This window comes from Microtus oregoni, unplaced genomic scaffold, assembly GCF_018167655.1.
Source record: "Microtus oregoni isolate MIOR12 unplaced genomic scaffold, Mior012 000014F_ref0000157, whole genome shotgun sequence".
NCBI classification, from domain to species: domain Eukaryota; kingdom Metazoa; phylum Chordata; class Mammalia; order Rodentia; family Cricetidae; genus Microtus; species Microtus oregoni.
In genome coordinates, this window is record NW_024543073.1 from 7947675 (window position 1) to 7973704 (window position 26030).

Below are 26030 nucleotides of genomic sequence, written 5' to 3' on the forward strand. Positions count from 1 at the left end.
GCCTGCCGTGGTGTTGGAAAGAAAATCAGGAGTCACAAAAGACCACAAATGCTGTGGTTCACACAAATGTCCAGAAAAGGCAAGAAGACTGACTGTTGACTGCGCCAGCGCCAGTGAGAAGGGAGTAGAGCGGGAAATGATTGTTGATGGAACTGATGGAGATGTTCCGGGCAGGTGAGATGGCCCAGTAGGGAAAGGCGCTTGCCACCAAGCCTGACGACCTAAGGTGGACTCGTGGTACTCACATGGTGGGCGGGGAGAACTGGCCCCCACAACTTCTCCTTTAACCTCTGTGTGTCATGGCGGTAAACACACTGTCCTACACACACACACACACACACACACACACACACACACTAAACAAACAAACAAATAAATAAATGCAAGGTTTGTGGGTATTTTTGGTTTTTGTTTTTTAGTTTTTTCGAGACAGGGTTTTTTCTGTAGCTTTGGAGCCTGCCCTGGAACTAGCTCTTGTAGATGAGGCTGGCCTCGAACTCACAGAGATCTGCCTATCTGCCTACCTCTGCCTCCTGAGTGCTGGGATTAAGGTGTGCACCACCAACACCTGGCTTTTTTTTTTTTAAAGAAAATGTTCTTAGGTGATTTGTAGTGATGACTATGAAATCAAATACAGGAACACTCACTCTAAATGTGCTGACTATGGGATATGAACTATATGTCCCAATTAATGCAATTTTAAGAAGCATTTGATTTTTTATCTTTAAGTATGTGTATATATGTGTGTCTGTGTGTGAGTTTGTACATGAAAGTACTGTAGCCATTGAGGTCAGAAAAGGTCATGGGATGCCCTGGAACTGGAGTTAGAGGCAGCGGGCTTGGGTCCTTGGAAAGAGCAGTATATATTCTTAATCGTTGGCCATCTCTCTAAGTCCAGTTAGTGATGTTTTTGAAAAGTGAACAAGCCAGTCCTGGTGGCCCAAGGAAGCTGGCAGGAAGATTTCAAGCTCACCTAGGTAACTTAAATATATATATATATATATATATATATATATATATATATATATATTGTGTGTGTGTGTAAATATAAGTGTACATATTTTATTTTACTAGATATAATATACATAAATATAATACATAATAGCATATAAGGAGTTGTCTTAAGTTATATATACACATATATATGTGTGTTTGTGTGTGTGTATATATATATATATATATATACAGTGAGAGAGAAAAATAATGGATGGGTATATAGCTCAGTGCTAGAGTGCTTGCCTAGCACGTATGAGGCCATGAATTCTACTAGAAAAAATAAAAGTGGGTAATATTGAGTGATTACCTTCATGGAGTTCAGCATCAAGCAGCAAACAGTTAGAATGGATAGATCCTACACTATGGCAACAGCTACACCGGGTGTTTTATAAAAAGGTAGATGGGGAGAAGTCAGTCTTCTTGGAGGCAGTCAGAGTTAAGCAGACCAGTCACGGGGTAAGTAGGGTTAGGTTGTCTAAAAAGGCATCGTCCTGATGCACCAAATGCACCTTGGGAACATCTAATGGGATGTTAATTCAATCTAGTCCAGCAACCTCTGCTTGCTTACCAGTAATCAGATTGACCTGTAAACCTGAGATGGCTGTCGTTCACATTATTATTAATACTACCTAACTGACCACATAAAGAAGTCTCAGAGAATAGAGGGAGAGCCCCAACAAGCAGAGCAGGTCCCTAAGTGGGAAGACTCCCTTGATTCAAAGGCAAAAATCTCCAAGTCAAATTATCCACGAAGTCAGATGATCACAGATTGAAGGTTACTACATAGTTGAAGGCGACAGGGTAAAGAGGCCTGTTCACCCTATTCATTGGTATTAAAAGAGAGCTAGCCTGCCAGTTAGGATGATTTATTCACCCTTAAATAAACAACAAATAAATCCAATTTTCTGAGGCACACAAGGTTAGTAGGTTGTAGTGATTCTGTTGGTCAAGTCAGAGTGAAATGAAACTGAAAAACAGAGGTCTCTCCCCTGTCTCCAAAACATAGCTGCTGAGATCTGAGTTGCCAGGGCTACCTGGAAGGGCTAGGAACCTAACCAAGGCCCACTGGAAGAGCAGCAAGTGCTCTTAGCCGCCAAGCTGCCTTTCCAGCCCCATTCTGACAGGTTTCAAGAATTACAACTAGTGGGATGGGTCAACAAGTCTAAGCTCAGCGTGAAGTTCCAATAACCTGACCTCAATGTCTGGGACCTAAGTGGAGAGAGAGAGCGAACTCATGGACCTCAGGGAGTTTCCTCCATCTCTCTGACCTCCACACATGTGCTATAGCACATGAGCTACCCTCACCCCCACCCAACACATACAAACACACACACACACACACACTTACACTACAGATAGATAGATAGATAGATAGATAGATAGATAGATAGAAGATAGACAGATAATAGATAGATGAGCTACCCTCACCCCCACCCAAGGCATACAAACACACACACACACACATACACACACACAGACACTAAGATAGATAGATAGATAGATAGATAGATAGATAGATAGATAGATGAGCTACCCTCACCCCCACCCCAGGCATACAAACACACACATACACTACAGATAGATAGATGATAGATAGGTAGATAGATAAATAGATAGAAAGATGGATGATAGATACATAGATAGATATACACACACTTTAAATATACTACAAATACTTTGCATTTTTATGTATTGTATGTGTAATATATTATAGCTATATAATATATAAAAATTAACATATGCAAACACTAAAACACAGAGTAATCTCTAGGCAGACAGAATTATTTCTTTTAGCTTTAATTTCATTAAACCGCATTTTTTTTCTAGACGTGGACTCCCTGAGTAGAATCAGCCACATTTACTCAGCCTTGGCTTTGTTTATGTGACCAGTTTCAAATGGATGACTTGGAATTCAACTTTACAAACAGGTTTCTTGGGCATGACTGGCCTTGTGTTAAATCAGCAGACTCTCAGAGTACAGCCTTCTGACACAAACATGCCAAGTGATTTGTGTCCATAAGAAAATCCTCCAGGGATTGGCCACAGAAACCCACAGAGATACAAACTCCCAGAAAATGAGCAAAATCGCCTGGAAGATCTTACCTTGCTGCATACTAATTCTTAATAGCAAGAGGAAGGTGACGCAGAGTTGGAAACTCCCCTTCCTTCTCAACTGCATTTGTCTCCTAAACCCTCTGGATGAGAAACTTCACCTGGACCACACTGCAGGTGAGAAACGAACCCCCCCGCCCCCACAGAGCACCAAACCAGGAGCTTTCCATCCGAAGCTCAGGTGGAGTTAAGGGGTGGCCTTTAGATACACACTGGCAAGTTACAGAACATACTGAAGTCAAGGCGGCTGCTATACATTACATAGCAAATGTGATTTTTAAGTGGATTTGTAAGTTTCTAGCAAGATTTCTCTCTAAATAACCCACATGAACATACTTTACATTTTTAAAAATATGTCTAGTACTTCAAACCTGTATGAGATTAATATCTAATGTAATATGTTAGATATATAAGATATAATAATATATATTAGGACTATATAGCTAGGAAAGAGAGGATTTAGGATTATACAAATGTACACCTAGATAATTAAATAAGTACATGAACATCTTATTTCTCCTTTAGTAAAGTGAGAAAACCCTCTAGGGTCCCAAGATTAGATGATTCTCTAAAATGTAAGAATTGTAGAATGGTTATCTTATAAATACAAACTATACACAATAAAGTATTTTTAAATGAAATTAAGTTGAAATTGTCTAAGTATCAGGTTTACTAGAGCACAGAAGGAGCAGTAGAGTTACCTTGTAGCCCACAAGTTGTGGCAGGTGTTATGTCCACTGGACTAAACGACCCCTTGGGCAGACAGGCAGCACGGCACGGAGCAGTAAGTTAAAAGCATCACGGTTCCAGAACCCACGTCCCTGTTCTGTCAGGCTGCTGGATAGTCCAAGATCTGAGCAGCCTGAAGCTGGCCAGGGCTCTGCGGGATTAACTACACGGTTCACCTTAAGCACATCAGTCTAAATGCTTTACCCTAATAGACAAACTCCTTCAGGGCAGGGCATAGATGTTTATTCACCTAGATCCCAGCACAGCCCACACCACCCAAAGCCAATACAAGAGAAATAGGCCAACTTACACCATAACGGTATTTTGAAACAAGGATTGGCAGTCTGAACAGGTATTTCTTGGAAAAACATAAGCTAACAAGGCATGCCATGTCCTATTCTAGTTGTTGTACTTTAATGCTTATGAAACTAGCCATTGCATACAGGAATGTGGCACTTGCTTTATTCTTGCGTGCTTAAATCACTGGGGAAAATATGGGTTATATAACTTTAAGATATTAGGACCAACAGAAGTCAATTAGAAAAAAGTAAGTTGACATCCATATCTGTTTTGGTTTCTTTCTTTTTTTGTTTGGTTGGTTTTTGTTTCTCTGGTTTTTTCTTTGTTTTGAGACAGGGTCTCATGTAAGGAGGGTTTAGGAATAGCCTTGAGGTTACTAGGTAGTTGAGGATGACCTAGAGTTCCTAGTTCTCCTTCTACTGTATCCCAAGTGCTGAGGTCATAGACATGCACAGCCATATCCAATCCCATTTTATACCAAAATAAATTTCAGTTGGGTCAAAAGTGTAAAAACGTAAAATTCATATAATACTTAATATCCCAGGAGAGCCAAGTGTGGGCTTCAGGTTATTTCTGTGCTGACATCATAATTTCCTATAATTTATAATTATTTAAAAATAAAGATCTAAAAAATACTTTGTACAACCTCAAATGATTATTTCATACTACTGGACAGAGGAAGGACTTTCTAACCGTGAGTGAAAGCATAGAGTCATAGGCTTAAAAATGAACTAAACAAGACCACCTAAAATAAGTTAAGAATTTGTATATATCTAAAACTAAGTAAAAAAAAAATCAGACAATAAATCAAATTGAAAGAAAACTACAGACACTTTATATCCCTAGAAAGTTACTTTCTCTACTACATAAAGATTATTGACAAATAAATTAAAAACAAAATCATCTACTCCATAAAAGAAATGGACAAAAGACACAAACAAATGAGAAAAAAAGAAGATACAAATGGTTCCAACATACTGTACACACAAAAATTCTCCAGTGTCATTACTCATGTGGCAGGCCCAAGTGTTAATTCAAATACCATTTTCACATATCAGGTTGACTGAGTCCATAAAGTCTGAGAACCCATGTTGATCTGGGCAAGAGGAACCTCTGTGCATTGTGGTGGGAATGTGATTGGTGTAACCTTCTTGGGGTGAACTGGCAAAACCTAGCATGGCACAGATGGTCTTTGGGCGTACTTATATTTGTGTGGAGGGTACACACAAGAGACTTGTTTGCTGTGATAATCTGTAACAGGAAAGAAATGGAAGCAATCTGAGTGGCCACCAATAAGAGGCATTAATAAACTGGCATAATATATTAATAAAAACGAAATAACATGTCATAAAAAGGAATGGAGTTGTAAAACGTAAGGATGAAGTCAATTTATCTATGTTGCTATGAAATTATCACTGAATATGAATAATAAGGCTGGGTACAGTTGAACTGCTTCCTTGTGTGTGCCCAGAGTGTCTTTGGAGAGTAATAAGCAGCTGATGACATCTGTTACCTATTTAAACAAAGTTAAAAGTTAAAATAATAATACATGCTTATTAATGTGTCTAAATTGCATGGCCACATACAGAAGGGAGCAAATTAAGCAGTGATTGCCTCAATTACATATTTACTGAGCACTTGGTAAGGGCTTGAAGCCACAACACACTGCAAACTAGTAATCCCCTACTAGAAAGCAAAACTTCATCAGCACAGGGCAAACTCACAACCAGGCTTATGGCTTTAAGAAACTTTAGCATATCTCCGAGGGGCTAGTGTGTGCCTGTAATCCTCCTGGAAAGACAGGAGAATCAGGGATTTAAAACCATCTTTGGCTACACCAGAAGTGTAGGTCCAGCCCAAGCTACATGAGACTACATCAAAACACAAAACTAAACCAAAAGAAAAAGCAATGTGATATAGACCTCAATAAACTAAACATGATCTAAGAGAAATCTGACAGGATTTATCCTTGTGGATAAATCATTGTACAAACCCATAACCCAGCCTGGATACTCTTTTTTCTTCTTTTTTAAAGACAGCATGTCATTTATTCCCGATTAGTCTTGAATTAGATACGCAGCCCAGGATGATTTTGAACTTTTGATCCTCCTGTTCCCAAGTGCAGAGATTACAGGAACGCACCACCTTGCCCAGCCAAACAGGCCTGTGGATTGAACTCAGAGCCTCATGCAGGCTGGATAAGCACTCCCCGTGGAGCTACATCCCCCCCCCCCCTTGTAGTCTAGACTCTTAGAGTCAGTATCAAAATGTATATGAGTGAATGAATGGTTGAATAGATGAGGCAGACAGACACACAGAATGGATAAATGGGCTAATGGCTTGGAAGAGCAGAAGCTGGATAGCTTCCCTGAAATCTGTTTTCATTTTCTTGATACTGAGAAAATCTGGAATCCTCGTGCCTCCTTGAACAAACAAAAGAAGCTAACATACACATGTTTAAGAGACATGATCATAACCCTTCTGTGATTAGATAGACAGTTACAACCGCGGTAGACAAAGCAATGTCCCTTTATAATAGGCATCCAGGGCCTCACCTGTGACAATGTTACCTGACACAACAGAGTCTACCGATGTAATTAAGGTGGCAGGCCTTAAAATAGAGATTAGCCTGGATTGTCATTGTAGGCTCTATTTAATTACATGAGCCCTTAAAAACAAGGTGCTGTGTCTGGCCAGGGGGCAAAGGAGCAAATCATTGTTGCCCTCGAGACTTTAGGCCCTCACTCAGGGCTGGAAAGAGGCCCTTTTCTGACTGCCCAAGAAATGAGAACCTTAGCCTTGCAACCACACAGAAAGACTCTGCCTAACCGACCTTCGAAGTGCTTTTCTCCTGGTAAGAGAATACGAACCATGGAAATAGTTCAGAGCGTAGAGGCTCTTGTCACCAGATCTGTGGACGATCCCAGAAAGTCACATGGAGGAAGCACAAAATGTAGTTACAAGTTGTTCTCCGACCTACACATGTATATACTGACGCATACTGCAGCATACATGAGTGCATACACACATATAAATAAATGCAAAATATTAACAAAATAAGCCCAATCAACCAATACTTTGCTTTGGGCCTTGTGAAACAGGCATGATAGCGGACATATCAGCCATGCCAAGCAGAACTTCGGGTCCATTAATAAATTCAAGCTGTTTAAATTCACTGACTTTGTGATGCAATAAAAAACTAATAAACTATCTGTTTAACCTAGCAACCATATGTTAAGTCTGTTCCATGTGTGAGGCTTTATGACAAGTGTTTGGGATGGAAAACGTGGTAGATATTCTCATGAAACTCATAAGCACATAAACCTAATGGAATCTATGCCAGAGGTCAGTACATAATACAGACAGGAGACGCCTGGCTGGGACACCATCCTCGGACTCCAATTACTTCCTCTTCTACGACTGTGTCTCCAATCACTTCCTCCTCTATGATGGGCTTTCCCAATGACCTGGATCAATAACCCAGCACAGAAACTGCAAGCCGTTTCTAAGCTTTATTGACCCCGAATGACTCTGAAGTTCATTCCCCTCTCACTGGTACTTCTTCTGAAAGTCCTTTCTCCTTCCTTCACCCCTTCTGCTCATGGTCCCTGGCCCTTATTAATCTCTCGCTTGGAATGCTGCTATAACTTATTAACCAGACTTCCCGACTTGTCAGCTTTCCATTTTGCTCAATGTCCTCGCATAAGGATTAAGTTGACCTGCTCTTCTGTGCCCTGTGCCATGTTTCTTCAAAGACTGCCTACAGAAAATAAAACCTGTGCTTGCTTCAAATCTCAATGCCAAGAAAGAATGATAAGACAGGTGACGGACAGGGTGTTTGCTGAACACATGAACTTTACCCCACCTGGCTCTCTACGCTACGCTCTCTCTAGCCTTGTCTCTTGCCTTCTGGCATCCTTTGCCATGCTTCTGCTGTCCTTGGCGGGAGTCCCAAAAGGACCCACCGTAAAGATATGCTTCCATTTCCCCTTGTAACTATAAAGCTTTATCTACGTGGCTGATCAAGTTCCCAGCAGGCTTTGGGTTTCCCCTTTGGCTGAACTATTCAGGTGGACTGCAGGGGGTGCCTGATGCAGACTCTTATCACAGCATATGGCAAAGGTGAGGAGGATGTGCAAACGGTTTCCTGTGGCAGGAGCCAGGTCCAGAAATCAAAGGTACCCGTTTGGAGATGCGGTCAGAAACCTGACATCCCCTGACAGGGAAGTGTGAAACACTTGTTGAGCTAGGTAGAGACTAGCTGAGGTCTTGCTGAGTTGTGAGGTGAGTCACTTGTGGCGCAACGAACTTAGTCATCGTGTGTAATGGGATTATTTATTGACTGAGGGTCGAACAAACACAAACAGATAAAAAGCCCGAATGGCCCACCGCTGCGGCTGGAGCAGTTTGAGTCGTTTGAAAAACACTCATGTAATGCCTTCTAATATATAAGCACCTTACCCCTCATCATAAGCCTTGTTTTCTGCACGGGACAGGCAGCATCCAAAAAGTATCAACGAATAAACTAATAAAGATGTGAATATATTTTAAGCAAGTTTTGAGCGCAGATATGAGAGCTGAACTATTTCTTAAGGAATGGTAGGAATTGGGGGCTTTCCGGTAGTAGAAGAGAGAAGCCTCCTGAGGAGAGGGGGCAAATGAAGAGTGGGACAAGATGCTGTGGAAGAAGTGTGGACTTCCCAGAGGTGAAACCCTGTGTAGAAGCTCAGTGTTCTCCAGCTCCCACCACACTGACAACCCATGCTCACTCCAGACCAAGGCCTGTGACACAGACTCTTGAGGACTTGGCTGGAGGCCAATCAGCTGCAAGAGAGACGATTAGGAGTGGCCCTGATGGCAGAGAGAGTAAGCGTGATTTCACGGCAACCACCTCTGAGAACTCGGTCTCATTTAGGGCACAGTGTGCAGATGTATGTGTAACAGTGGGGGACACCGTCAAGAACATCTATACATCAACACATCTATACATCAATACAGATGGGCCTGGTGACTCAGTCACCAGAGAGAATGACTAACGCTTCCGAGGTTGGGGCCACCAGATTAGATAAGCAACAGGGACAGAGAGACAGGTTGAAAGAGCAGGGCATTGGGAAACCACGGTGGGACAACCTTATGCATCACTCAGGTGGAGATGCTCGGCAGGTATTTAAGAGGAAGGCCGGGATGAAGGGTCTGCAGATTTTGGAAACCGCCACACCTCGTTGTGGATTCAACCTGCAGTAACAGATGAATGAGATAGACCTGTGGAGAATAGCACTATTTAAGGAGTGTGCTGGGAGAAAGAATCCCAGAGATGAGAAGGGAAATGTCAAAAAGACAACAAAAACAGAAGTGAGGAAATTCTGAAGAAGGCGATGAGAACCACCCGCGTGTCAGATAGGTCACTGTGATAGTGCAGAATGGCTTCTACCTATGGCTTAGGTTAGGGAGAGAAGGCTGACTCCCAAGGCAAAGCCAAATGTGAAGACAGAATAGATCAGCCTACTTCATCAGCCTCTAGGCATGAAAGCTAGAGAAGAGAGAAAATAGGCAAAATCGAGCTTAGGTCATTCCCTTGGTTTTGGTGTTTTGGATTTTTGCGATGTTTTTTTTTTTCCTACACATCACAGGTTGGTTGCCAAGTCAGTTATTAGCCGAGGCTAGCTCTCAGCTTTCCTGGTATACTTTCCCCCACCAGGGCAGCAGTGAGTTCCTTCTCTGAGAAGGGGACATGGAAAGAAGGGGATGATCTAAGTGAGTTAGTAGGAGGCAGGAATGGAATGCTTCCTGGAGCCCAAGTGTGAGCTAAGGCCCCTTGCCAAGCTTGCATAGCGCTTCCCACATGCTGGGGTTGCTCAATTGACCTGGACATATGCAGCTGTAGACTGCCAGCACGAGGAGGCATGGATTTCTTCTCTTGTTCACCCTGTGCCCAATACCTGGCACTAACCAGGCCTCGGTGAGATGCAAACAAAAAATCATTACAGAGAACTCATCAGCAAAATCTTCTGGTTTTTGTTTTCATCAAAGTAGTAGTTTTTATCAAAGTAGGCAATGGCATTAAATGCTTAAGGTTATAAGATGTAGTTAGGTAGAGGGACCTTCCCCTGCCCCTCTGTGATAAGAATGTCATTGTGTACCACAGGGTAAATTTGAATTCCTGATCCTCCTGCCTCAGCCTCCACCTACCTAGTGCTGAGATTATAAACCTTAAACCACCATGCTTAGCTGATAGGGGCCTTTTATTTTTGTCACATATATTTATTTATGTGTGGGGGTGTGTGTGTATACTTAAATCTAGATTCCACATATGAGAGAAAATATATAATACCATCTTTCATTTCCATAGGAGGGCTTCAAAATTAGTGAAAGAACAGGATCTCTGTTGGGGCAACGGGGAGTAAACATCCTCCTGGTGGCACAGCATCTTCTGGAGAACATGGAGTAATACTGATACTTGGGTCACACGCCAAAATTCCAGACTGAATTGCCCTGGGCAGTAGGCATCTTTGTGCAGCTGAATGGCGTTTGCTGTTTTAGAGACCGTGGAGGCTGACTCCACTCTCCCCATCCCCGCTTCTTTCTCCCAGGTCGCTGAGGTTACAGGTGTGTGTGTCACTCTGCATAGCACGGACAATGGGATTATTTTTTAAAGTTCACAAATGATTCTATTATGGAGTCAAGGTAGAGAGGGGCTGAGTGAAAGGATTAAGTAGTATTGGTCAGTGTGTAGGGAAGATTGAAATCCATGAACTGATCAATTCTTCCTTTATCCAGTTTTCAAGAACAAACTTTGAGAGACTTGGATTACATCCAGGGACCACTGTAGTATTAGCTCAGAGTCGTTTGGCCAAATATATATGGAAATGAGAAGAAGATGAAGGGACCAGTGGAGACCAAAGGGTCACTAAACAGGGAGGAGAAGAAGAGATCTGCAAGCTGAAAAGCCAGAGGCTGTGGCTTGTGGAGGGGACATGAGATCTAATTACAGGCTCTTGGTGTCTTTCCAGCTAAGCGAAAGATAGGCTTTGAAAGTGGGTGGGGACCATGACAGAGGTTATCAGTCAGGCCAGACTAGGAAAACCTAGACTGCCCACACCCCAGCACCTGAAGGGACTCTGGAGTCTTCAGAGCGGCAGCAGGTGTTGGGCTGGAGAGCCAGCCACAGCACAAGACAGACTGAAGCACAGAATAACAGAACGGATGGCGTGGGGGAGAGGAGATTAACCCCGAGAGAGACATCCAAAGTGGAGGAGGCCTTGGACTCATTTTTGCATGGAAGTAAGTTCTTAGAGAATATGGTACCCAGCAACTGGGGGAAGCCAGCTCGGTCCCCAGATCCTGTGACCCCTTTAAAGTAAGACTAGTTTCTACTTCTTCCACACACACATCATACATGTCAGTCATTAAAATACATTCCTAAACGCAGCCACTTTGTAGAAACAAGGGAACGTGTCACATTTTACCCACTGTTTTCCTGGGAAGATATAGAAAGTGGCGTTTTATAGGCCTTGGTTATATGTCCCTCCAGAAACCGAAATTAAGATCAAAACAAGGCCTGCCCTGTAGCAGTGATTATGGCAAATCTTTACAAATCTCATTATAGGGAAACAGAAAATGTTCTTCTTAGACAATTTATGGAGGATCCTCAAGTACCATGTATTTTCCTTCTGGGTGATTGGTTAGTAAAGGACAAGGAAGGCATCCTATTTAGTATGGTTTTATCCACCATAGCATGGTGATGTCTGAAATAGTTCAATAATTCCTATACTCTTTAAAAGGCCATCATGAAAACATTGCTCAGAAGAGACCACCTTAGTTAGAAGACTAAATTCTAGAAGTAAGCCTCTTGCCTGCCTGGGTCTTCTACACTGGAAGAGAACCTGGACGTCCCAAGTCTCAGCTAGAGATTCCCTCGACCAAGTTTCCCTGGGACCAGGTCTGGGTCCAAAGGCTACAACAGGCTTAACCTTTCTGTTGGTCTCTGCTTAGGGAGCAGGTGCAACAGGCTTAAACCCCAGCTTCCCTCGCTTAAGGTCCCCTCCCCTCTTTGACCTTTCTCCCACCCCACTCCTTCAGGTTTCCCAAGGCACTGAGAGTTTGGAGATGAGGAAGCTAATCTGGCTGTTTGTGAAGCAGGCTGCATAACCCTCTTTGTCCTTGCCTTATGGGTTTTATTCGCAAATGTTTTCTGTTGCATACGTGCTTTTTGGCACTGAGTAATTATCTTAAACTTCTTGGGTGTGATATCCCTATTGTATTTTTTTAAGACCCTTAGATTTCAGAGATAAAGTGTAACAGGTAAAACAAGATTACCCTAAAGTCTAGGCGATGATACATCTAGTCCATTTTATCATTCTATTTAATCACATTGGAAGACTTCCATAATATTTTTCTTGAGGAAGAAATAAAACTTTCATGTTGTAAGGCCTTTGCTTTAGCCTTTAAATATTTGATATTCATCTACATTATTCTTTTCTCAAGAAAAGCTTGGTCAGGCATATCTCTAACCTCAGTACTTTCAATGTTGAGGCTGGTGGATCCATGTGTCTGAGGCCAGCTTGGGCTACATAGCCAGTTTTGGGCCAGCCTGAGCTAACAGTGAGATCTTGTCTGAGATCAAAAAGTACAAATTCAACAACTTTAAAAAATGGCTATATAAGGCCAGGAGGCAATTTTCCAAAATGTTAGAAATTGTTATTTCTGCTTGAAGGGATTATGGGTAACATTTTTTTTCAAGTTACAATATTTTCACTTTATTAATTTATTTTTTGTTAGATTTTCTCCATATTTCTAAGATCAATGCATTATATTCAGAAAATGATCTGATTTTACTGATTACCTGGAAGTACAGATTTGTTTTCATTAGAATTATAGAAAAACCTATATCATAAATCTGGCTTTTTTTTTTATACTCACTAGGAAATATATTAATGAAAACATGAGCCGAGAGGTTTACGAAATTATCTGTGAGAAGCAGAGAGTTGTAGCCATCACCAGTGTGCTGGCCAATCTCATATCAGCTTGACACACAAACTAGAGTCATCTGAAAGGAGGGAACTACTACTGAGAAAATGTCCCCATTTTTTTAATTAGTGATTGATGGGGGTCAGATCCAGCTCATTGTGCATGGTGCCATCCCCGGGCTGGTGGTTCTTGATTCTGTTAACAGGCAGGTTGAACAAGCCATGTGGAGCAAGCCAGTCAGCAGCACCCTCCATGACTTCTGCATCTGTTCTCCAGGATCCTTCCCTGCTTAAGTTCCTGTCCTGACTTCCTTTGCTGATGAACAGCAATATGCAAGTGTGAGCCAAATAAACCCCTTCCTCCCCAACTCATCTTTTGGTCATGGTAGTTCATAGTGGCAATAGAAACCCTAACTGAGACACCCAGCTATGCTGGAAAGGATGGACCTAGGCTTAGGGAAGGCTGCTGAGACTGTAGTCTTGGACTGGCAAGGCAGCCTTATTGATGTATCCAACTGAGTGCATATAATGGGCCCTCTGGGAGCAGATGGTGCAGAGGAGCCAGGTGTTTCTGGGAATGTGTTACTCGATATCTAACACTAGGTGCTTCTGAAGCTTGGCTTTGGCAGCATCATGCTTGACTACTAATATATGGCTATATTTTTAACCTCTCCCATGTTTATTTTGGATAAGTAGAGAGATGGGGGAGGGGAAATTTCCCTCTATCATCCTTGAGTCAGGAAAAACAGCTAGTGTGTATGTAACCATAATTTTAGTGCATGCGTAGTATATGTACTCATGCTTGTACAGGTGCAGGTACATTTGTGTGTGTGTGTGTGTGTGTGTCGGGGGAGGAGAGATCAACATCAGAAATCATCCTTGACAACTCTCCACTCTATCTTTTGAGATGGAGTTTCTTGCTGAGCCAGTAGCACATTGATAGGACTTAGGCTGCCTGACTCTTTGTCCCCAAGATTGTCCTCTCCACCTCCATTTAGCATTTCCCTTTGAGCAGAGTTGATTGTCATTCTCTATGAGGCACCGCTGAGAGGGCCTTGACAATAAGCTCAACCCAAGGCTGCCAAGACTCCCCAAAACTGTAAGGGTCACGGAGGAAGGGACTTCTCTCGACTCTTTGATTTAACAAATGTGATAACTGCTATGTGCCAAGCATCCTTCTTGACACTAGGATTAGATTAAGTTCCCATTTTCAAGGAACTTATGGTCTTGTGGGAAGACAAGATAAGCAAAGATAAATACACACATAAATAAGAGCCACAGAGGCAAAAGTTAGGAAGGAAGGGAATCATGTTTGTAATGTGACAGGGTAAGGAGGACAGAGATGAGGGTAGTCAGATGGAGGGACTAGAGAGTTATGGGGGCTGAGCGGTCTGGCGGGAGACAAGGACAAAGACACAAGCCAGGGTGGCAGGAATGAACCCCGTCAGGAGAGCGGAGGCAGAGTACAGAGAGAACACAGGGAGAGTAAAGCTTGCTGCTACTGAGACGGGGAGATGGGGTCTTCCCGCAGTAAGGAGAGTGATGTGTGATATCACAGGGATGGGGAGGTGGGGTCTTCCCGCAGTAAGGAGAGTGATGTGTGATATCACAGAGATGGGGAGGTGGGGTCTTCCCGCAGTAAGGAGAGTAATGTGTGATGTCACAGGGATGGGGAGGTGGGGTCTTCCCGCAGTAAGGAGAGTGATGTGTGATATCACAGAGATGGGGAGGTGGGGTCTTCCCGCAGTAAGGAGAGTGATGTGTGATATCACAGGGATGGGGAGATGGGGTCTTCCCGCAGTAAGGAGAGTGATGTGTGATATCACAGAGATGGGGAGGTGGGGTCTTCCCGCAGTAAGGAGAGTGATGTGTGATATCACAGGGATGGGGAGATGGGGTCTTCCCGCAGTAAGGAGAGTGATGTGTGATATCACAGAGATGGGGAGGTGGGGTCTTCCCGCAGTAAGGAGAGTGATGTGTGATATCACAGGGATGGGGAGGTGGGGTCTTCCCACAGTAGGGAGAAAGAGGCTTGATGCTACAGAGACAGGAGGTAGGGTCTTCCTGCAGTAGGGAAGAGTGATGCTTGATGCCACAGAGATGGGGAGGTGGGGTCTTCCCACAGTAGGGAGGAGCTTAGCTTTCTGTCTATGTGCCAGAGGAAAGCATCAGAGGCTGTTAGTTTAAAGTGTGGATTTTTTTTCACTTCTTTAAATATAGACATATAACTAAAATTCACCATCTTCACCGTCCTTAAATGCACAAGTACTGAATTCCTTCGTGCTGGTTTGCCATCATCACTGCCATCTATCTCCAGAACTGTCTTGAGAAACCGAAACTCTTGTCATAAGCTTTTAAGCACCACAGCCACATGATCTCACTTAGGCTTTTAAAAATTAATTTTGTTTCTTGGCAGAGAAGGCAGTAGGATTTATAACTTATTGCAACGGGTGGATCCAGCATATAATTTGTGGACAGAGCTAACACAAATGCTGCTAATTTGAACGTGGAAACAAGATAATGAGAACTCGTGGCTGCCTCTAGGTTTTCACGTGCCCAGCAACTTGCATGTAACAAGTCAATATGAAAATAATGTTTAAAGAGTAGAAGCATTAGTCAGGTTTGGTGACTCAGGCCTGCAATACACCAAAATCTGAGGAGCAGAGACTTAGGGTTTGAGGTCAACTGAGGCTACGTACAAGATCCTATCTCCCCTCAAAAGGAAAAAAAAAATCCAAACATTTTTTAAGTAAAAATTTTTTTCTTAGTGAATTAGGGTGATGGGGTGAGGGCGTGGAATCCACCTTCAAATCATACCTAGAGTGGAAGGGTCTGGTTGGAGATGAAAATGGTGAGATGGAGCTGAGGAAAAGATGGGAAACCAAAACAAAGTATGTATTAAAATGTCATGAAGACATTTGTTAACCGGCAAGCAGAATTTTAAAATTAAATCCCCCTCTGCAATGAATTAGTAAATAAGAACTCTCTCTCTCTCTCTCTCTCTCTCTCTCTCTCTCTCTCTCTCTCTCTCTCTGTCTCATACACACATGCACCTGCACATGCATGCACATGCATACACACAACTATCATGATGCAAGACTGGCAGTCCTTGACATGGATAAGGTTGATGTAGGTGGCTTACAAATGCCTGGTTGCAACACTAACATTAAAGCTAATCCTTTCACAGTCACATAGGTTTTACTTAATATTTTACATATATTATTTCCTGACTCTCTTAAATCAACAGCCTGGGGTATTGCTGGACACCGTCTCAGAGATCACATTATGCACAAATCCTGTGTTTTCTGGTGTGTCTCTGGGCCCTCCCAAGCTATCTACTGACCAACATCAAATTTGGGAGACTCTACAGTACTTACTGCTAGAGTTTTGGAGCTAATTAACCCAGTTTTGAGGCACGTGGAGAAATTCTTTCAAAGAGTTCACCTTTGTTGACACCCATAAGAGAATTATCGCTTCATCAATGCCCTATGTAAATTTCCAAGAACCGCTACTCATTTGAAGAACATCTTTGCGTCTTCAGCGAATCTGATGAAGAATATCATCTAAACAAGTCAAGTTCTCTTTATAGGACCTACTTACAAATCTCAGTTTCCCATGGTTGGGGTAGCTGGGAAATAGTACCTTACAGTTTCTGCTTAAAACAACCAGCACCCCAATCATTTGAATTGCAGCACCTTCCTCAACATGAGCGCCCATTTACTGCTCCAGCGATCACTAGCACATGACTTAAATTGACCTTCCTTCTATGCTGGGGTCATGGTGTGATTATAGATACTGCTTTTTTAAAGAAAATAGAACGTGAATTATGCAGTGATAAGCAAACTATAATCTTCCTATCCATAAATTATGAGATATATCCCCCAACATTTGTTTTCTAGATATCAGAAAACAGACACTCAGGTATATGTAGTAAGTGATAGAATATATAGTTTTCAGAGTATTTTTATTCTAGACCACGGTCGGCCACCCACCACTCAGGAGACCTTGGAGAAAATCCGTTAAATTTCTTGGAGCCCTAGACTCTTAGTTTCTAGGATTAAGGGCACAGATTAGGACTGGAGGTGTAGCTCAGCAGGTAGAGCACCTACTCACCATGTATAAAGCAGCATTTAACAGGGGCACACGCCAAAGTTCCAAGCCATCTTTGACTACACGGAGATTTTGAGGATAGTCTGGGTTACATGAGACCCTGTCTTCAAAACAAAATGATAACAACAACAACAATAACAAAAAACCCAAGAGCTGTGACATGCCTTTGCCTGTTGTGGATGAATTAGTCGACAACTCCCCCTTGTTCTTCCTGTCAGCTGATAAAATGAGGTGAAATCAGTGTTGAAGTTGAACAGATATTTTTAGGGAACACACAGTAGCTAACACTATTAAGCCTCACTTCTACCAATCTCACAAATATGACCTCCAACAAGACACTCGGACAGTCACTCAAAGGGACAACCTCAAGTACTAAGGTCAGAGGTTGTGGAAAGGAAGAGCACTGAGAGGGGAAGAGAAGGGCCCTGGCTTGCACTAGATCCCAAAGGTGCACATTTTCCTTTAACACGTACAGCTGTGATTCATGGGAGCCTCTGACTCAGTAGTCACCGCTCCACCTTAGCGACACTTTTCCTACTAGTGAACGGAGGGAAGCATAGCCCCGCCTCGTCCACATTCCACAGGAAAGTCTGTAGGAGTAAGAAATGTCACCTGTGGAGTGGAGTTGGGAAATTTAAGAATAACACCAAAGATAATTCAGTGTAAGGGCACACTTGGAGTCAGCATCACAGAGAAAAATGGACCATGAGTTAGAAAAGCACTTGGGCTCCACCCTGAAGAAAGAGACTCTTCTCCCAGCTAACTAGACCTGTGGCCTTGGGAGCCTGACAGAGTCGGTGCTCAGTAAGTGTTATTGTAATATGTACTTTTTTCTTCTTATTTTGTAACTTGGACTTTGTTCACTAACCTGTTAATGCCCTGGGAAAATGGCTGTGCTTCCATATTATCTGGAACTACAAGAAGTGATATCTTACCCTTTCAACTTATCACAATAGCAGCACTCGGCAATTATCAGGTGACACACAGCTGCGATGCCCTTTATCAGGTCATCGAGAGTGTGTTTCTGCTCTCCATGCTCCTGTAGGTGACTTATGGCAGATAGAACACAGCTCAAAGTTTTACGTATTGGCTCGCATTATTAAAAGTGGATTTAAATGCCATATGGATGCCAAAATTCTTATTAAGAAGTACAAGTTGATTGTATACCATCAAGATGGGAAGCTGTGAGCGAAGACTGCACATGCGCTGATGGATTCCAATGGCAAGGTTCCCTTGTCTTTACTGCTGCAGGCAAGCGGATGGAGCAGCTCCAGAGTCGACAGTTCTTACCACTTCCTACAGTGTGGTATGAGTAACTACAGAAAGTTCAACTGCTTCTGGTCGACTATTATTATTGCTCATTATTAATTTGTTATTATTATTATTATTATTATTATTATGGCTGTTGTTGTTGTCAGGGTGACTACTTTACAACTTTTATTATTTTCTTTACCATAAACTATATACATTTGTACAACCTCTCTATTTTCTTTTAAAACGTCCCCAAGACCTTCCTTCAGGATGAGCTGCTGAGTAACATTTTTCTGGTATAAGTCATACCCAGACTTCGCTTTCTCCGATTTCCAGTTTTCATTTTCTAAGTGGAACCAAAATGCTAAAACAACACAATGCTCGTAAGGCAAGCACAGGATATTAGCTCTCAAGTCCTTTTGTTTGTTGTTTCTTCTACAGTTTTCTTTTCTGATCTCTTACAGTTTTCCTGACCACGTTTTTAGGCGCTCACTTTTGTGGGGATTTTCCAAAGAATTCAATTTGCCTTTCGCCAAAATAATAATACTCTTTCCTGCTGAACTTAAGCTCTATCCGTTGCACACATTCACTTATATTATCCATCGCAACCACAAGTGTATCTGGAACCAAAGGGTTTACAATAAATATATACTTCTGTTGAGCAAACAGTCCAGCAGCCAGACCGGTACATGTTACTGGGAGAGTGTGCCTGAGTCTCGGGCACTGCCCAGTCTGTGAAAGGAGGTCCTGTAGTCCGATCAGATTAACATGTTAGAGTCTCAATACAACTGCTTTGTTTTTCTGAGGGGAAGACCACAGGCAAGTTGGCAACATCCAACCATTTTTTTACCTATAGGAATGACAATTGGACATGAGCAACCTAACATTAAAAAGTAAAAAACACTAACTATATTTAATGTTAAATGGTTTACCCATCCCTCATATTTTTTCCTTTGAAAGTAAACATTGGCTCTTGCACCTTGGTTTAAAACACTCTGTACATGCGCACCCCAAGCTTTCGAAAACTCAGCACTTAGACTCCAGATTCCTAGGAACATCAGTCACTCTGGTCGCCTTCCCTCAGGTTACCGCCGCACCTGCTAGAGTTTCGGGTAAGAGGGTGAAGGGTGATGCCAACCTCGTGTGCTAACCAGATAATAAGCCGCAGGATTTGAATACATAGTGAACACTAGGGGCAGTAGTAAATCTTTCAGACCTAAATCTTTTGGGGCCACAAGACCCTGCCCTCCATTGTCTATCCAAAAAACACACAAGAAAATGGGTAAGAAGAGGGACCGAGAAGACCCGGATAAGCCAAAGGGAAGTCATGCTTAAGGAACAAGCACCCTTTCTTTTCCGATCTGTGCCTATCACGTCGTTTAATTCTAAAAGCACCAAGCAAATTACAATGGCATTTGAGATGAGAAGAAGAGGGAACTGAAGAACGTTCTGAGCTACTGAAGCCGCTCTGTTGCTGGGTCATGCCTTCCTGCCATTGACCTGAAAGTTTACCCTGCATTATTTTTAGGATTGCCCTACTCCTTGTCAAAATGATAGTATCATCCTCCCACATCACTTCCTATATCAATGCAGCAGAGCTGCTATGCAGCGTGGGAAGAATTGAATGTGTAGATGGACTTGGGTTCAAACCCTTGCTGCAAGCTTCTCCTAATGTCACCGCAACACCCTTCCTGCTCTCCTCCTGCTGTGCCCATAGGCAACACGAGGACCCTGTGTAGACCTTGCTGGCTTAAGAAGGCTTGTGAGAGAACATGAAGTGTTTCTCTGCAGCTAAAACCAATGCCTGAAAAACAACCAAAATTTGCACCTCGTAATTGTCTATAGGGATTTCTAATTTAGACTCATTTCTAATTTAAATTTAAATTTGAGCATCCTGTAGGCACTGAAGTACAAAGGATGCTCATACTCTCCATTTTCTATGCCGAAATCTATACGCAAGCTGAATGTTAGCCAGGCAGGGAATATAAACAATGAAGACAGTTGCCCTGTCCAAATCAGATAGGGAATGAGACAGAACCTGAATAGGAGCGGTTCACAATGCCAAAGTGTCAAACACCAGACGGCTGAGTTACAAACACAGTCTTCACAGGCCCTTCCCCTTACCTGCTTCCAGAACCACCCCCCACCCCCAACTATAGGATAAAATAAAAGAATATTCAGTAGGTCAAAATGAGGTTTCAGTAAACCTCGCCCCTGCTGGCCTAGACAACCTCATCTCAGGCCCTCTTTTGTAGCTATGCAAAAGTATTCTCAGTGGATAACACTGAGAAAGACAACCCATATCAGCCTCTGGTTTATAAGCATGAACAACACACACACACACACACACACACACACACACACACACTTTCCAGTTCTTAGAACTGCATTTTCTTTCCCTGGATCTCACATCCCATGCACCACCCATTTCTCCATTGCCCAACTCCTCTTCTCTGCAATCCCAAGAGCTATCAGTCGGTCTCCGTTTGCCCTGCCCCACCCCATCTGTGTGCGACAGCAGTTTACTACACTGTCCCACTAACCTACACCACCCTGGGCAGGTTTCTACACCTGGCCAGCCACTCTGTCTGACAGGAAGGCAAATGTTTTCTCAGTCCGTAACTTGTGAAACACCACAGCTTTGACCAGGTTTGGCATTGTGCCTTACATTAAAAGGAACAAGTCTGTGTTGTGTTATTTCTGACCATGTTGTTGTACTATTTTTTTTTGGGGGGGGGCATTGGTTTTTGTTTTTTGAGACAGGGTTTCTCTGTAGCTTCAGAGCCTGTCCTTGAACTCGCTCTGTAGACCAGGCTGGCCTCGAACTCACGGAGATCTGCCTGCCTCGGCTTCCCCAGTGCTGGGATTAAAGGCATGCACCTCTACCTTCCCGCTTTAGTTTATCATACAAGTGCTAGGGAGATGCTCAGTGGGTAAAGAAAACACTTGCAGTGCAGTGTGAGGACCTGAGTTTGAATCCCCACAGCACAGGGGGAAGCCGTGTGCGCCCATCTTCAGTCTTGCTTCTCTCCCCGCTCCCCTTCTGCTTTTTTGTCACATGTATTTCCTTACCTTCCCTTCCGCCCCCCTTCCTGCCCTCCTCATGGCCTACCATGATGATCATAAACATGTCTATATGGAAGCATCTCTGTGGATGCTGATTTGGAATTTCAGCTACATGCCCAGGAATGGTACAGCTGGATCATATGCTAGTATTTTTTTTTTTTTTTTTTAGAATTTTTAAGGACCTCTAGACTGACTTCCCGTATACCAGCTTTTACATTCTCTCAACCAGTGTACCCCTCAATCTGTGTTCCCCTTTCAAAACCCTCACAGGCATCTGGTGTTCTTTGTGGAACCCTATCATTCCCATAACACTCAAGCCCTGTATGTGGCGGTACACCTCCTCCTACCATTTCTAAAAAGGCTACTTCCCGTAGGCCAGTGTGTTAGTTAACACGTGCTTTTAATCAGTCTGTATCAGTTATGAGAAAGAGTTGGAAATTTCATTTCTCTAAACGTCCCCCCCACAAAAAAAAATGTTTTCTTGAACAGGGTCCCATGTCGCCCAGGCCGAACTCCAGCTCATTGGGATGCTAAAGATGATATTGAGCTTCTGATTCACCTGCCTCCACCTCCCAAAAGCTGGGCATACAGGTGTGTGTCACCGTTGCTGTCTCTAGACGATCTGCCTTTTATCTGCCAAATTTGTAGATGTTTTTAACTTTTCAATAAGTTTGAAGTGCTCCACCCTGAATGAGTCACATAAACACGTGTAAGAAATGCTCCCCTCTAAAGATCAGCTTATGGTGCATTCCATAGCATATGATATGAATCATTAAATTCCAGGCTGTTTCTCAATTTGATCTGCTAGCATATTTACAGTGGCCCTAAATAGCACAAGAGGTACAGCACAGAAAGTCAACAATTGAATGAGGGGAAAATCCTACTTCTTGAACTTTCCCCGGGCGTCACCACTCTCATCTCAAGGTGCCATGGCTTTGGGGGTACCTTTCAGTCTTTTCTCCTCGCCTCAAACCTTACCACGCCCAGCCAATCCTTTGTTGGCCTGGCCTCTCCAGATTCGTTCAGACTCACATGTCTTGTGAAAAGATTCCTGTTTGTCCCGACTGCAGTCTCCTGTGTTCTGACAGAAGAAGACCTTCTCCTCCTAAATATAGCCCCTGCTCACCTGCTCACTGATGTTTGGTGCGCTTTTATCTATGTGCTGTATCCAATTTTAAAGAAGAGTATTTTAAGAAAGCTTACTGTTGCTTCCCATTTTGTTTTGAAATCATAGTTCCCTATATAATTGGCCCCTACATCACACCAGGAGATGCTGTGATCAGTGAGGATGACTGGGTACCTCAGTGTGGCAATACACGCCTACCAAGGCAGAATTATGAGTGTCCTATAAGACTGGCTTAATTTCTACTATCACCGAGGCTACTGTACCAGTGCTACCTTAGTTCATTGTATTCTACAAACATCTATTAAGCAACTACTAGACATAGGTCTGACAATGGAATGCTAGGGATCTCCTCACAGAAAGCAAACACTTACATTCACAAAAGAAGACAAGCAAGAGTTGAAATGCGTATTGACTGCGGACTGTGGCCCAGTTAGTAGAATGCTGATCTAGCTTGGATAAAACCCTGGGTTCCCTCTCCAACACGGACTTATTATACTGGCAGTGTTGACACATTCCTACACAATCACAGCAATTCAGAGGTAAAGGCAGGAGGATCCGAAGTTCAACGTCATCCTCTGCTACTTAGTGACTTTCAGGCCAGCCTGGAAAACGGGAGACCTTAGTTCAAAACCAATAAGAAAAAAGAACTGTATGACATGCGACCACTGTGTGTGCACAGCAGGAAGAGGGGAGCTGGTGAAGAGTAGATGGGGTGGGGAGCAGGCTGAGAATGATGAAGGCAAGATGAGATCACAGGAAAACTGGAAAAAAGATTCCATGCTTGGGATTGGGGTAGTAGCAGGAGACAGACGCCTTGGTGACCAGGTTGTGTCGGAAATCGTTTTCTACAGAAGCTTTGAGAAGACACGGAGCACATAAAGGGAGTATTAGAATGTGTCCTCACAGATATCAGACTAAAATAAAGACACGGGGCCACGAAGTTTGAATCGAAGTTAAGTAGACTTGAAAACTAAGTTACGTGAAATCAACCTGTCAATCAATCTATTTATCTCTCTTTTAAAGAGAGGGTTGAGCATGTGGCTCAGCCTGGAGTTAATACTTCACATGCGCAGGGCCCACTGTCGTTCGCACCCAGTAGCAGAGAAACAAGAAGAGGGATCAAGAGACCATGACACCAGTTTTAGCTTTTACAGTAAGACAAACAAGAAAAATGGACAAAAGATTGAGAGTCTGGACCCTGATGCTTGAACCTGCACAGTGAAACTAAAAACTAAAAACGAAGAGAACTCCCGGGCTCATCAGACTAGCAGCCAGGAGCTCCTGACTGGCTGGAGGCCAAACCCTGAACTGGAAACAGTATCTACTTAACAGGTTTGTGGATCAAGTATTTAGCGCCAGGGACCCGAGCACTAGATAAACATCTGCTATGGGGTAGGGAGCAGGGATTTTTTTAACCTAGTCCTCGATGACCTTGGGGGGGGGGATAATTTCTGCCTGAGGATAAGCTACAAATTAGGAGAATAAGCAAGCAGGGAGTACGAAAGTGGCGGCACTCACTAAAGAGAGGATGGCTTTTATTCAAGAAACTCAAAGCAGGAGAGATGTGAAATAAAGGAACACCTGGGAGCTCAGGGCTGAATGAAAAGGCTTTTGAAGGGGGCTGTTTTAGGGACAGGAGGGGACTCAATAGACAATCGCCGATCGCTGAAAGCATTCCCCGTGGAAATGGGGCTTGTATGCCGATTGCGTCCGGACCTGGGTGCCCAGCGAACCCTACCTCTCCCGCTCCCGAGTTCCCCAGGTTGTCCCTTTTAAAAGGCGGTCCTCAGCAACCGGTAAATTGGAATCAGCGAAGGCTGATAACAAGGAAAGGCCCACTTCCCACCGACACTCAGGCGATAAATGACAGGCTTTGGCACTCCGTCTCCAGAGCGACCTGTTCCACAGCTGTGAACTCATCCTCCCTCCATGGCCCGCAGCAGCCATCCCGGACGGGATGCTGCTCCCGAAGCCGAAGAGGCAGCGCCCCGAGCTCCCGCGGGCAGGCGGGACGCACACAAGAAGCAGGAAGGGATCACTGGTTTGGGAAGAGGCGCCTGGGAGGCGAGGTCCGGGGGCTGGGAAAGTGACCTCCCCGGTCCAAGGTCGAGTACGGTCTTCCCTCCCTGAGTCCCACCCTTAGCACGTCTGCGCCCCCAGCGCCCCGGGGACTACGACCTTCCCAGGTGGTGCCGGCCAGCAGAGCTCCGGGAGGCGCAGGTGAGCGCAGCGCGCAGGACTGGCGGGCAACCTCGGCCGGAGGGAGGGAGGGAGGCCCTGGCCAGCCCCGTGCGGCCCCCGGCTCTCCGCGGCTGCCCTCCCGCACTGCCTCCGGCTCTGGCCCCTCGGCTCGCACGCCCTTCCCCAGCCGCCCTCCGCTCCACTCCCCCGAGAACTTTGCCCCAGCCCGAGGAAATCGAAGCCCCGCAGCCCCTCACTCACCGCGCCGGGAGGCGAGCAGCGCGCGCGGGAGGGAGGGCGGCGGCTGGCGGCGAGAGCAAGGCTCACACAGCGGCCCCTGCTGCCTGGGCCGCCGACCAGGCTGCGAGGGGCGGAGGCCCGCGGGGTGGCACCTGCCGGCTCTCCCAGCCCCGCGCGTCACCCGGGACCGCCCTCTGCCCGCCTGCCCGCCGCCGCCAGGTGCCGCCGAGGGGTGCGAGTGCCCTGCCAGCCATTCCCGCAGTCGCCTTCGTCGCCGGCAGAGCCTGGCCCCGGCCGACCCTGGCCTCCCTCTGTGGGGTGTCAGTCCCCGTCGCTATACTGGTGCCCTTTTTTTTTCTGAGAATGAATACCATCAGCTGGGGATCACCCCCACGCTAAACCAAAATACTGTGGAAACTGTCATCATAAGTGACTCTGATAAATTAATTCCTGGACAATCCGCAGTGAGGAATACCTACTGGCCCCATGGGGTCGGGGGAGTGACTAGAGGGAAAAAGAAAGAAGAAATGGGAAGCCCCTTTCAATAAGGAGACCAGACCAACAAGACACACACACACACACACACACACACACACACACACACACACACACACACACTCCTCCACCAGAGAAGACAAGCCAGATTCGGGCCAGCTCAGTCCCCCTTCTTATCATTAGATGAATTGTTGAAATTGAATTGGGGTCACAGGAGGCTTTTAGGGTACTGCATGCAACTTTTTTTATGGTTAATAACCACAACTGAGGGAAGGAACAAAGTCTGGAGAGCCTGTATCTCCTGAAGTGATTGTTGGATCGGAAGTGCTAAACTGAATGCGTGTAGGGCTATGTGTGTGTGCCAGACTTTTTTCTGTTTCTTTTCTAAAATTTGTCTAGTCCTGTCTCTAGCTATAATCATAGTAAACACTGGAACAATTTCTAATCAAGCGTAATAG

The 26030-nt window shown here is 44.2% G+C and overlaps 1 protein-coding gene across 1 annotated transcript in view; it reads right to left on the bottom strand.

Annotated features, from left to right (window-relative positions):
• The window catches only part of Elovl7 (ELOVL fatty acid elongase 7), a 70904-nt gene extending 45710 nt beyond the window's left edge, over window positions 1–25194 (bottom strand). Inside the window, exon 1 of the mRNA XM_041663717.1 lies at window positions 25099–25194. The gene's annotated coding sequence lies outside the window, so the exon portion shown is untranslated. The remainder of the gene's footprint in view (window positions 1–25098) is intronic.
• Between the last annotated feature and the right edge of the window lie 836 nt (window positions 25195–26030).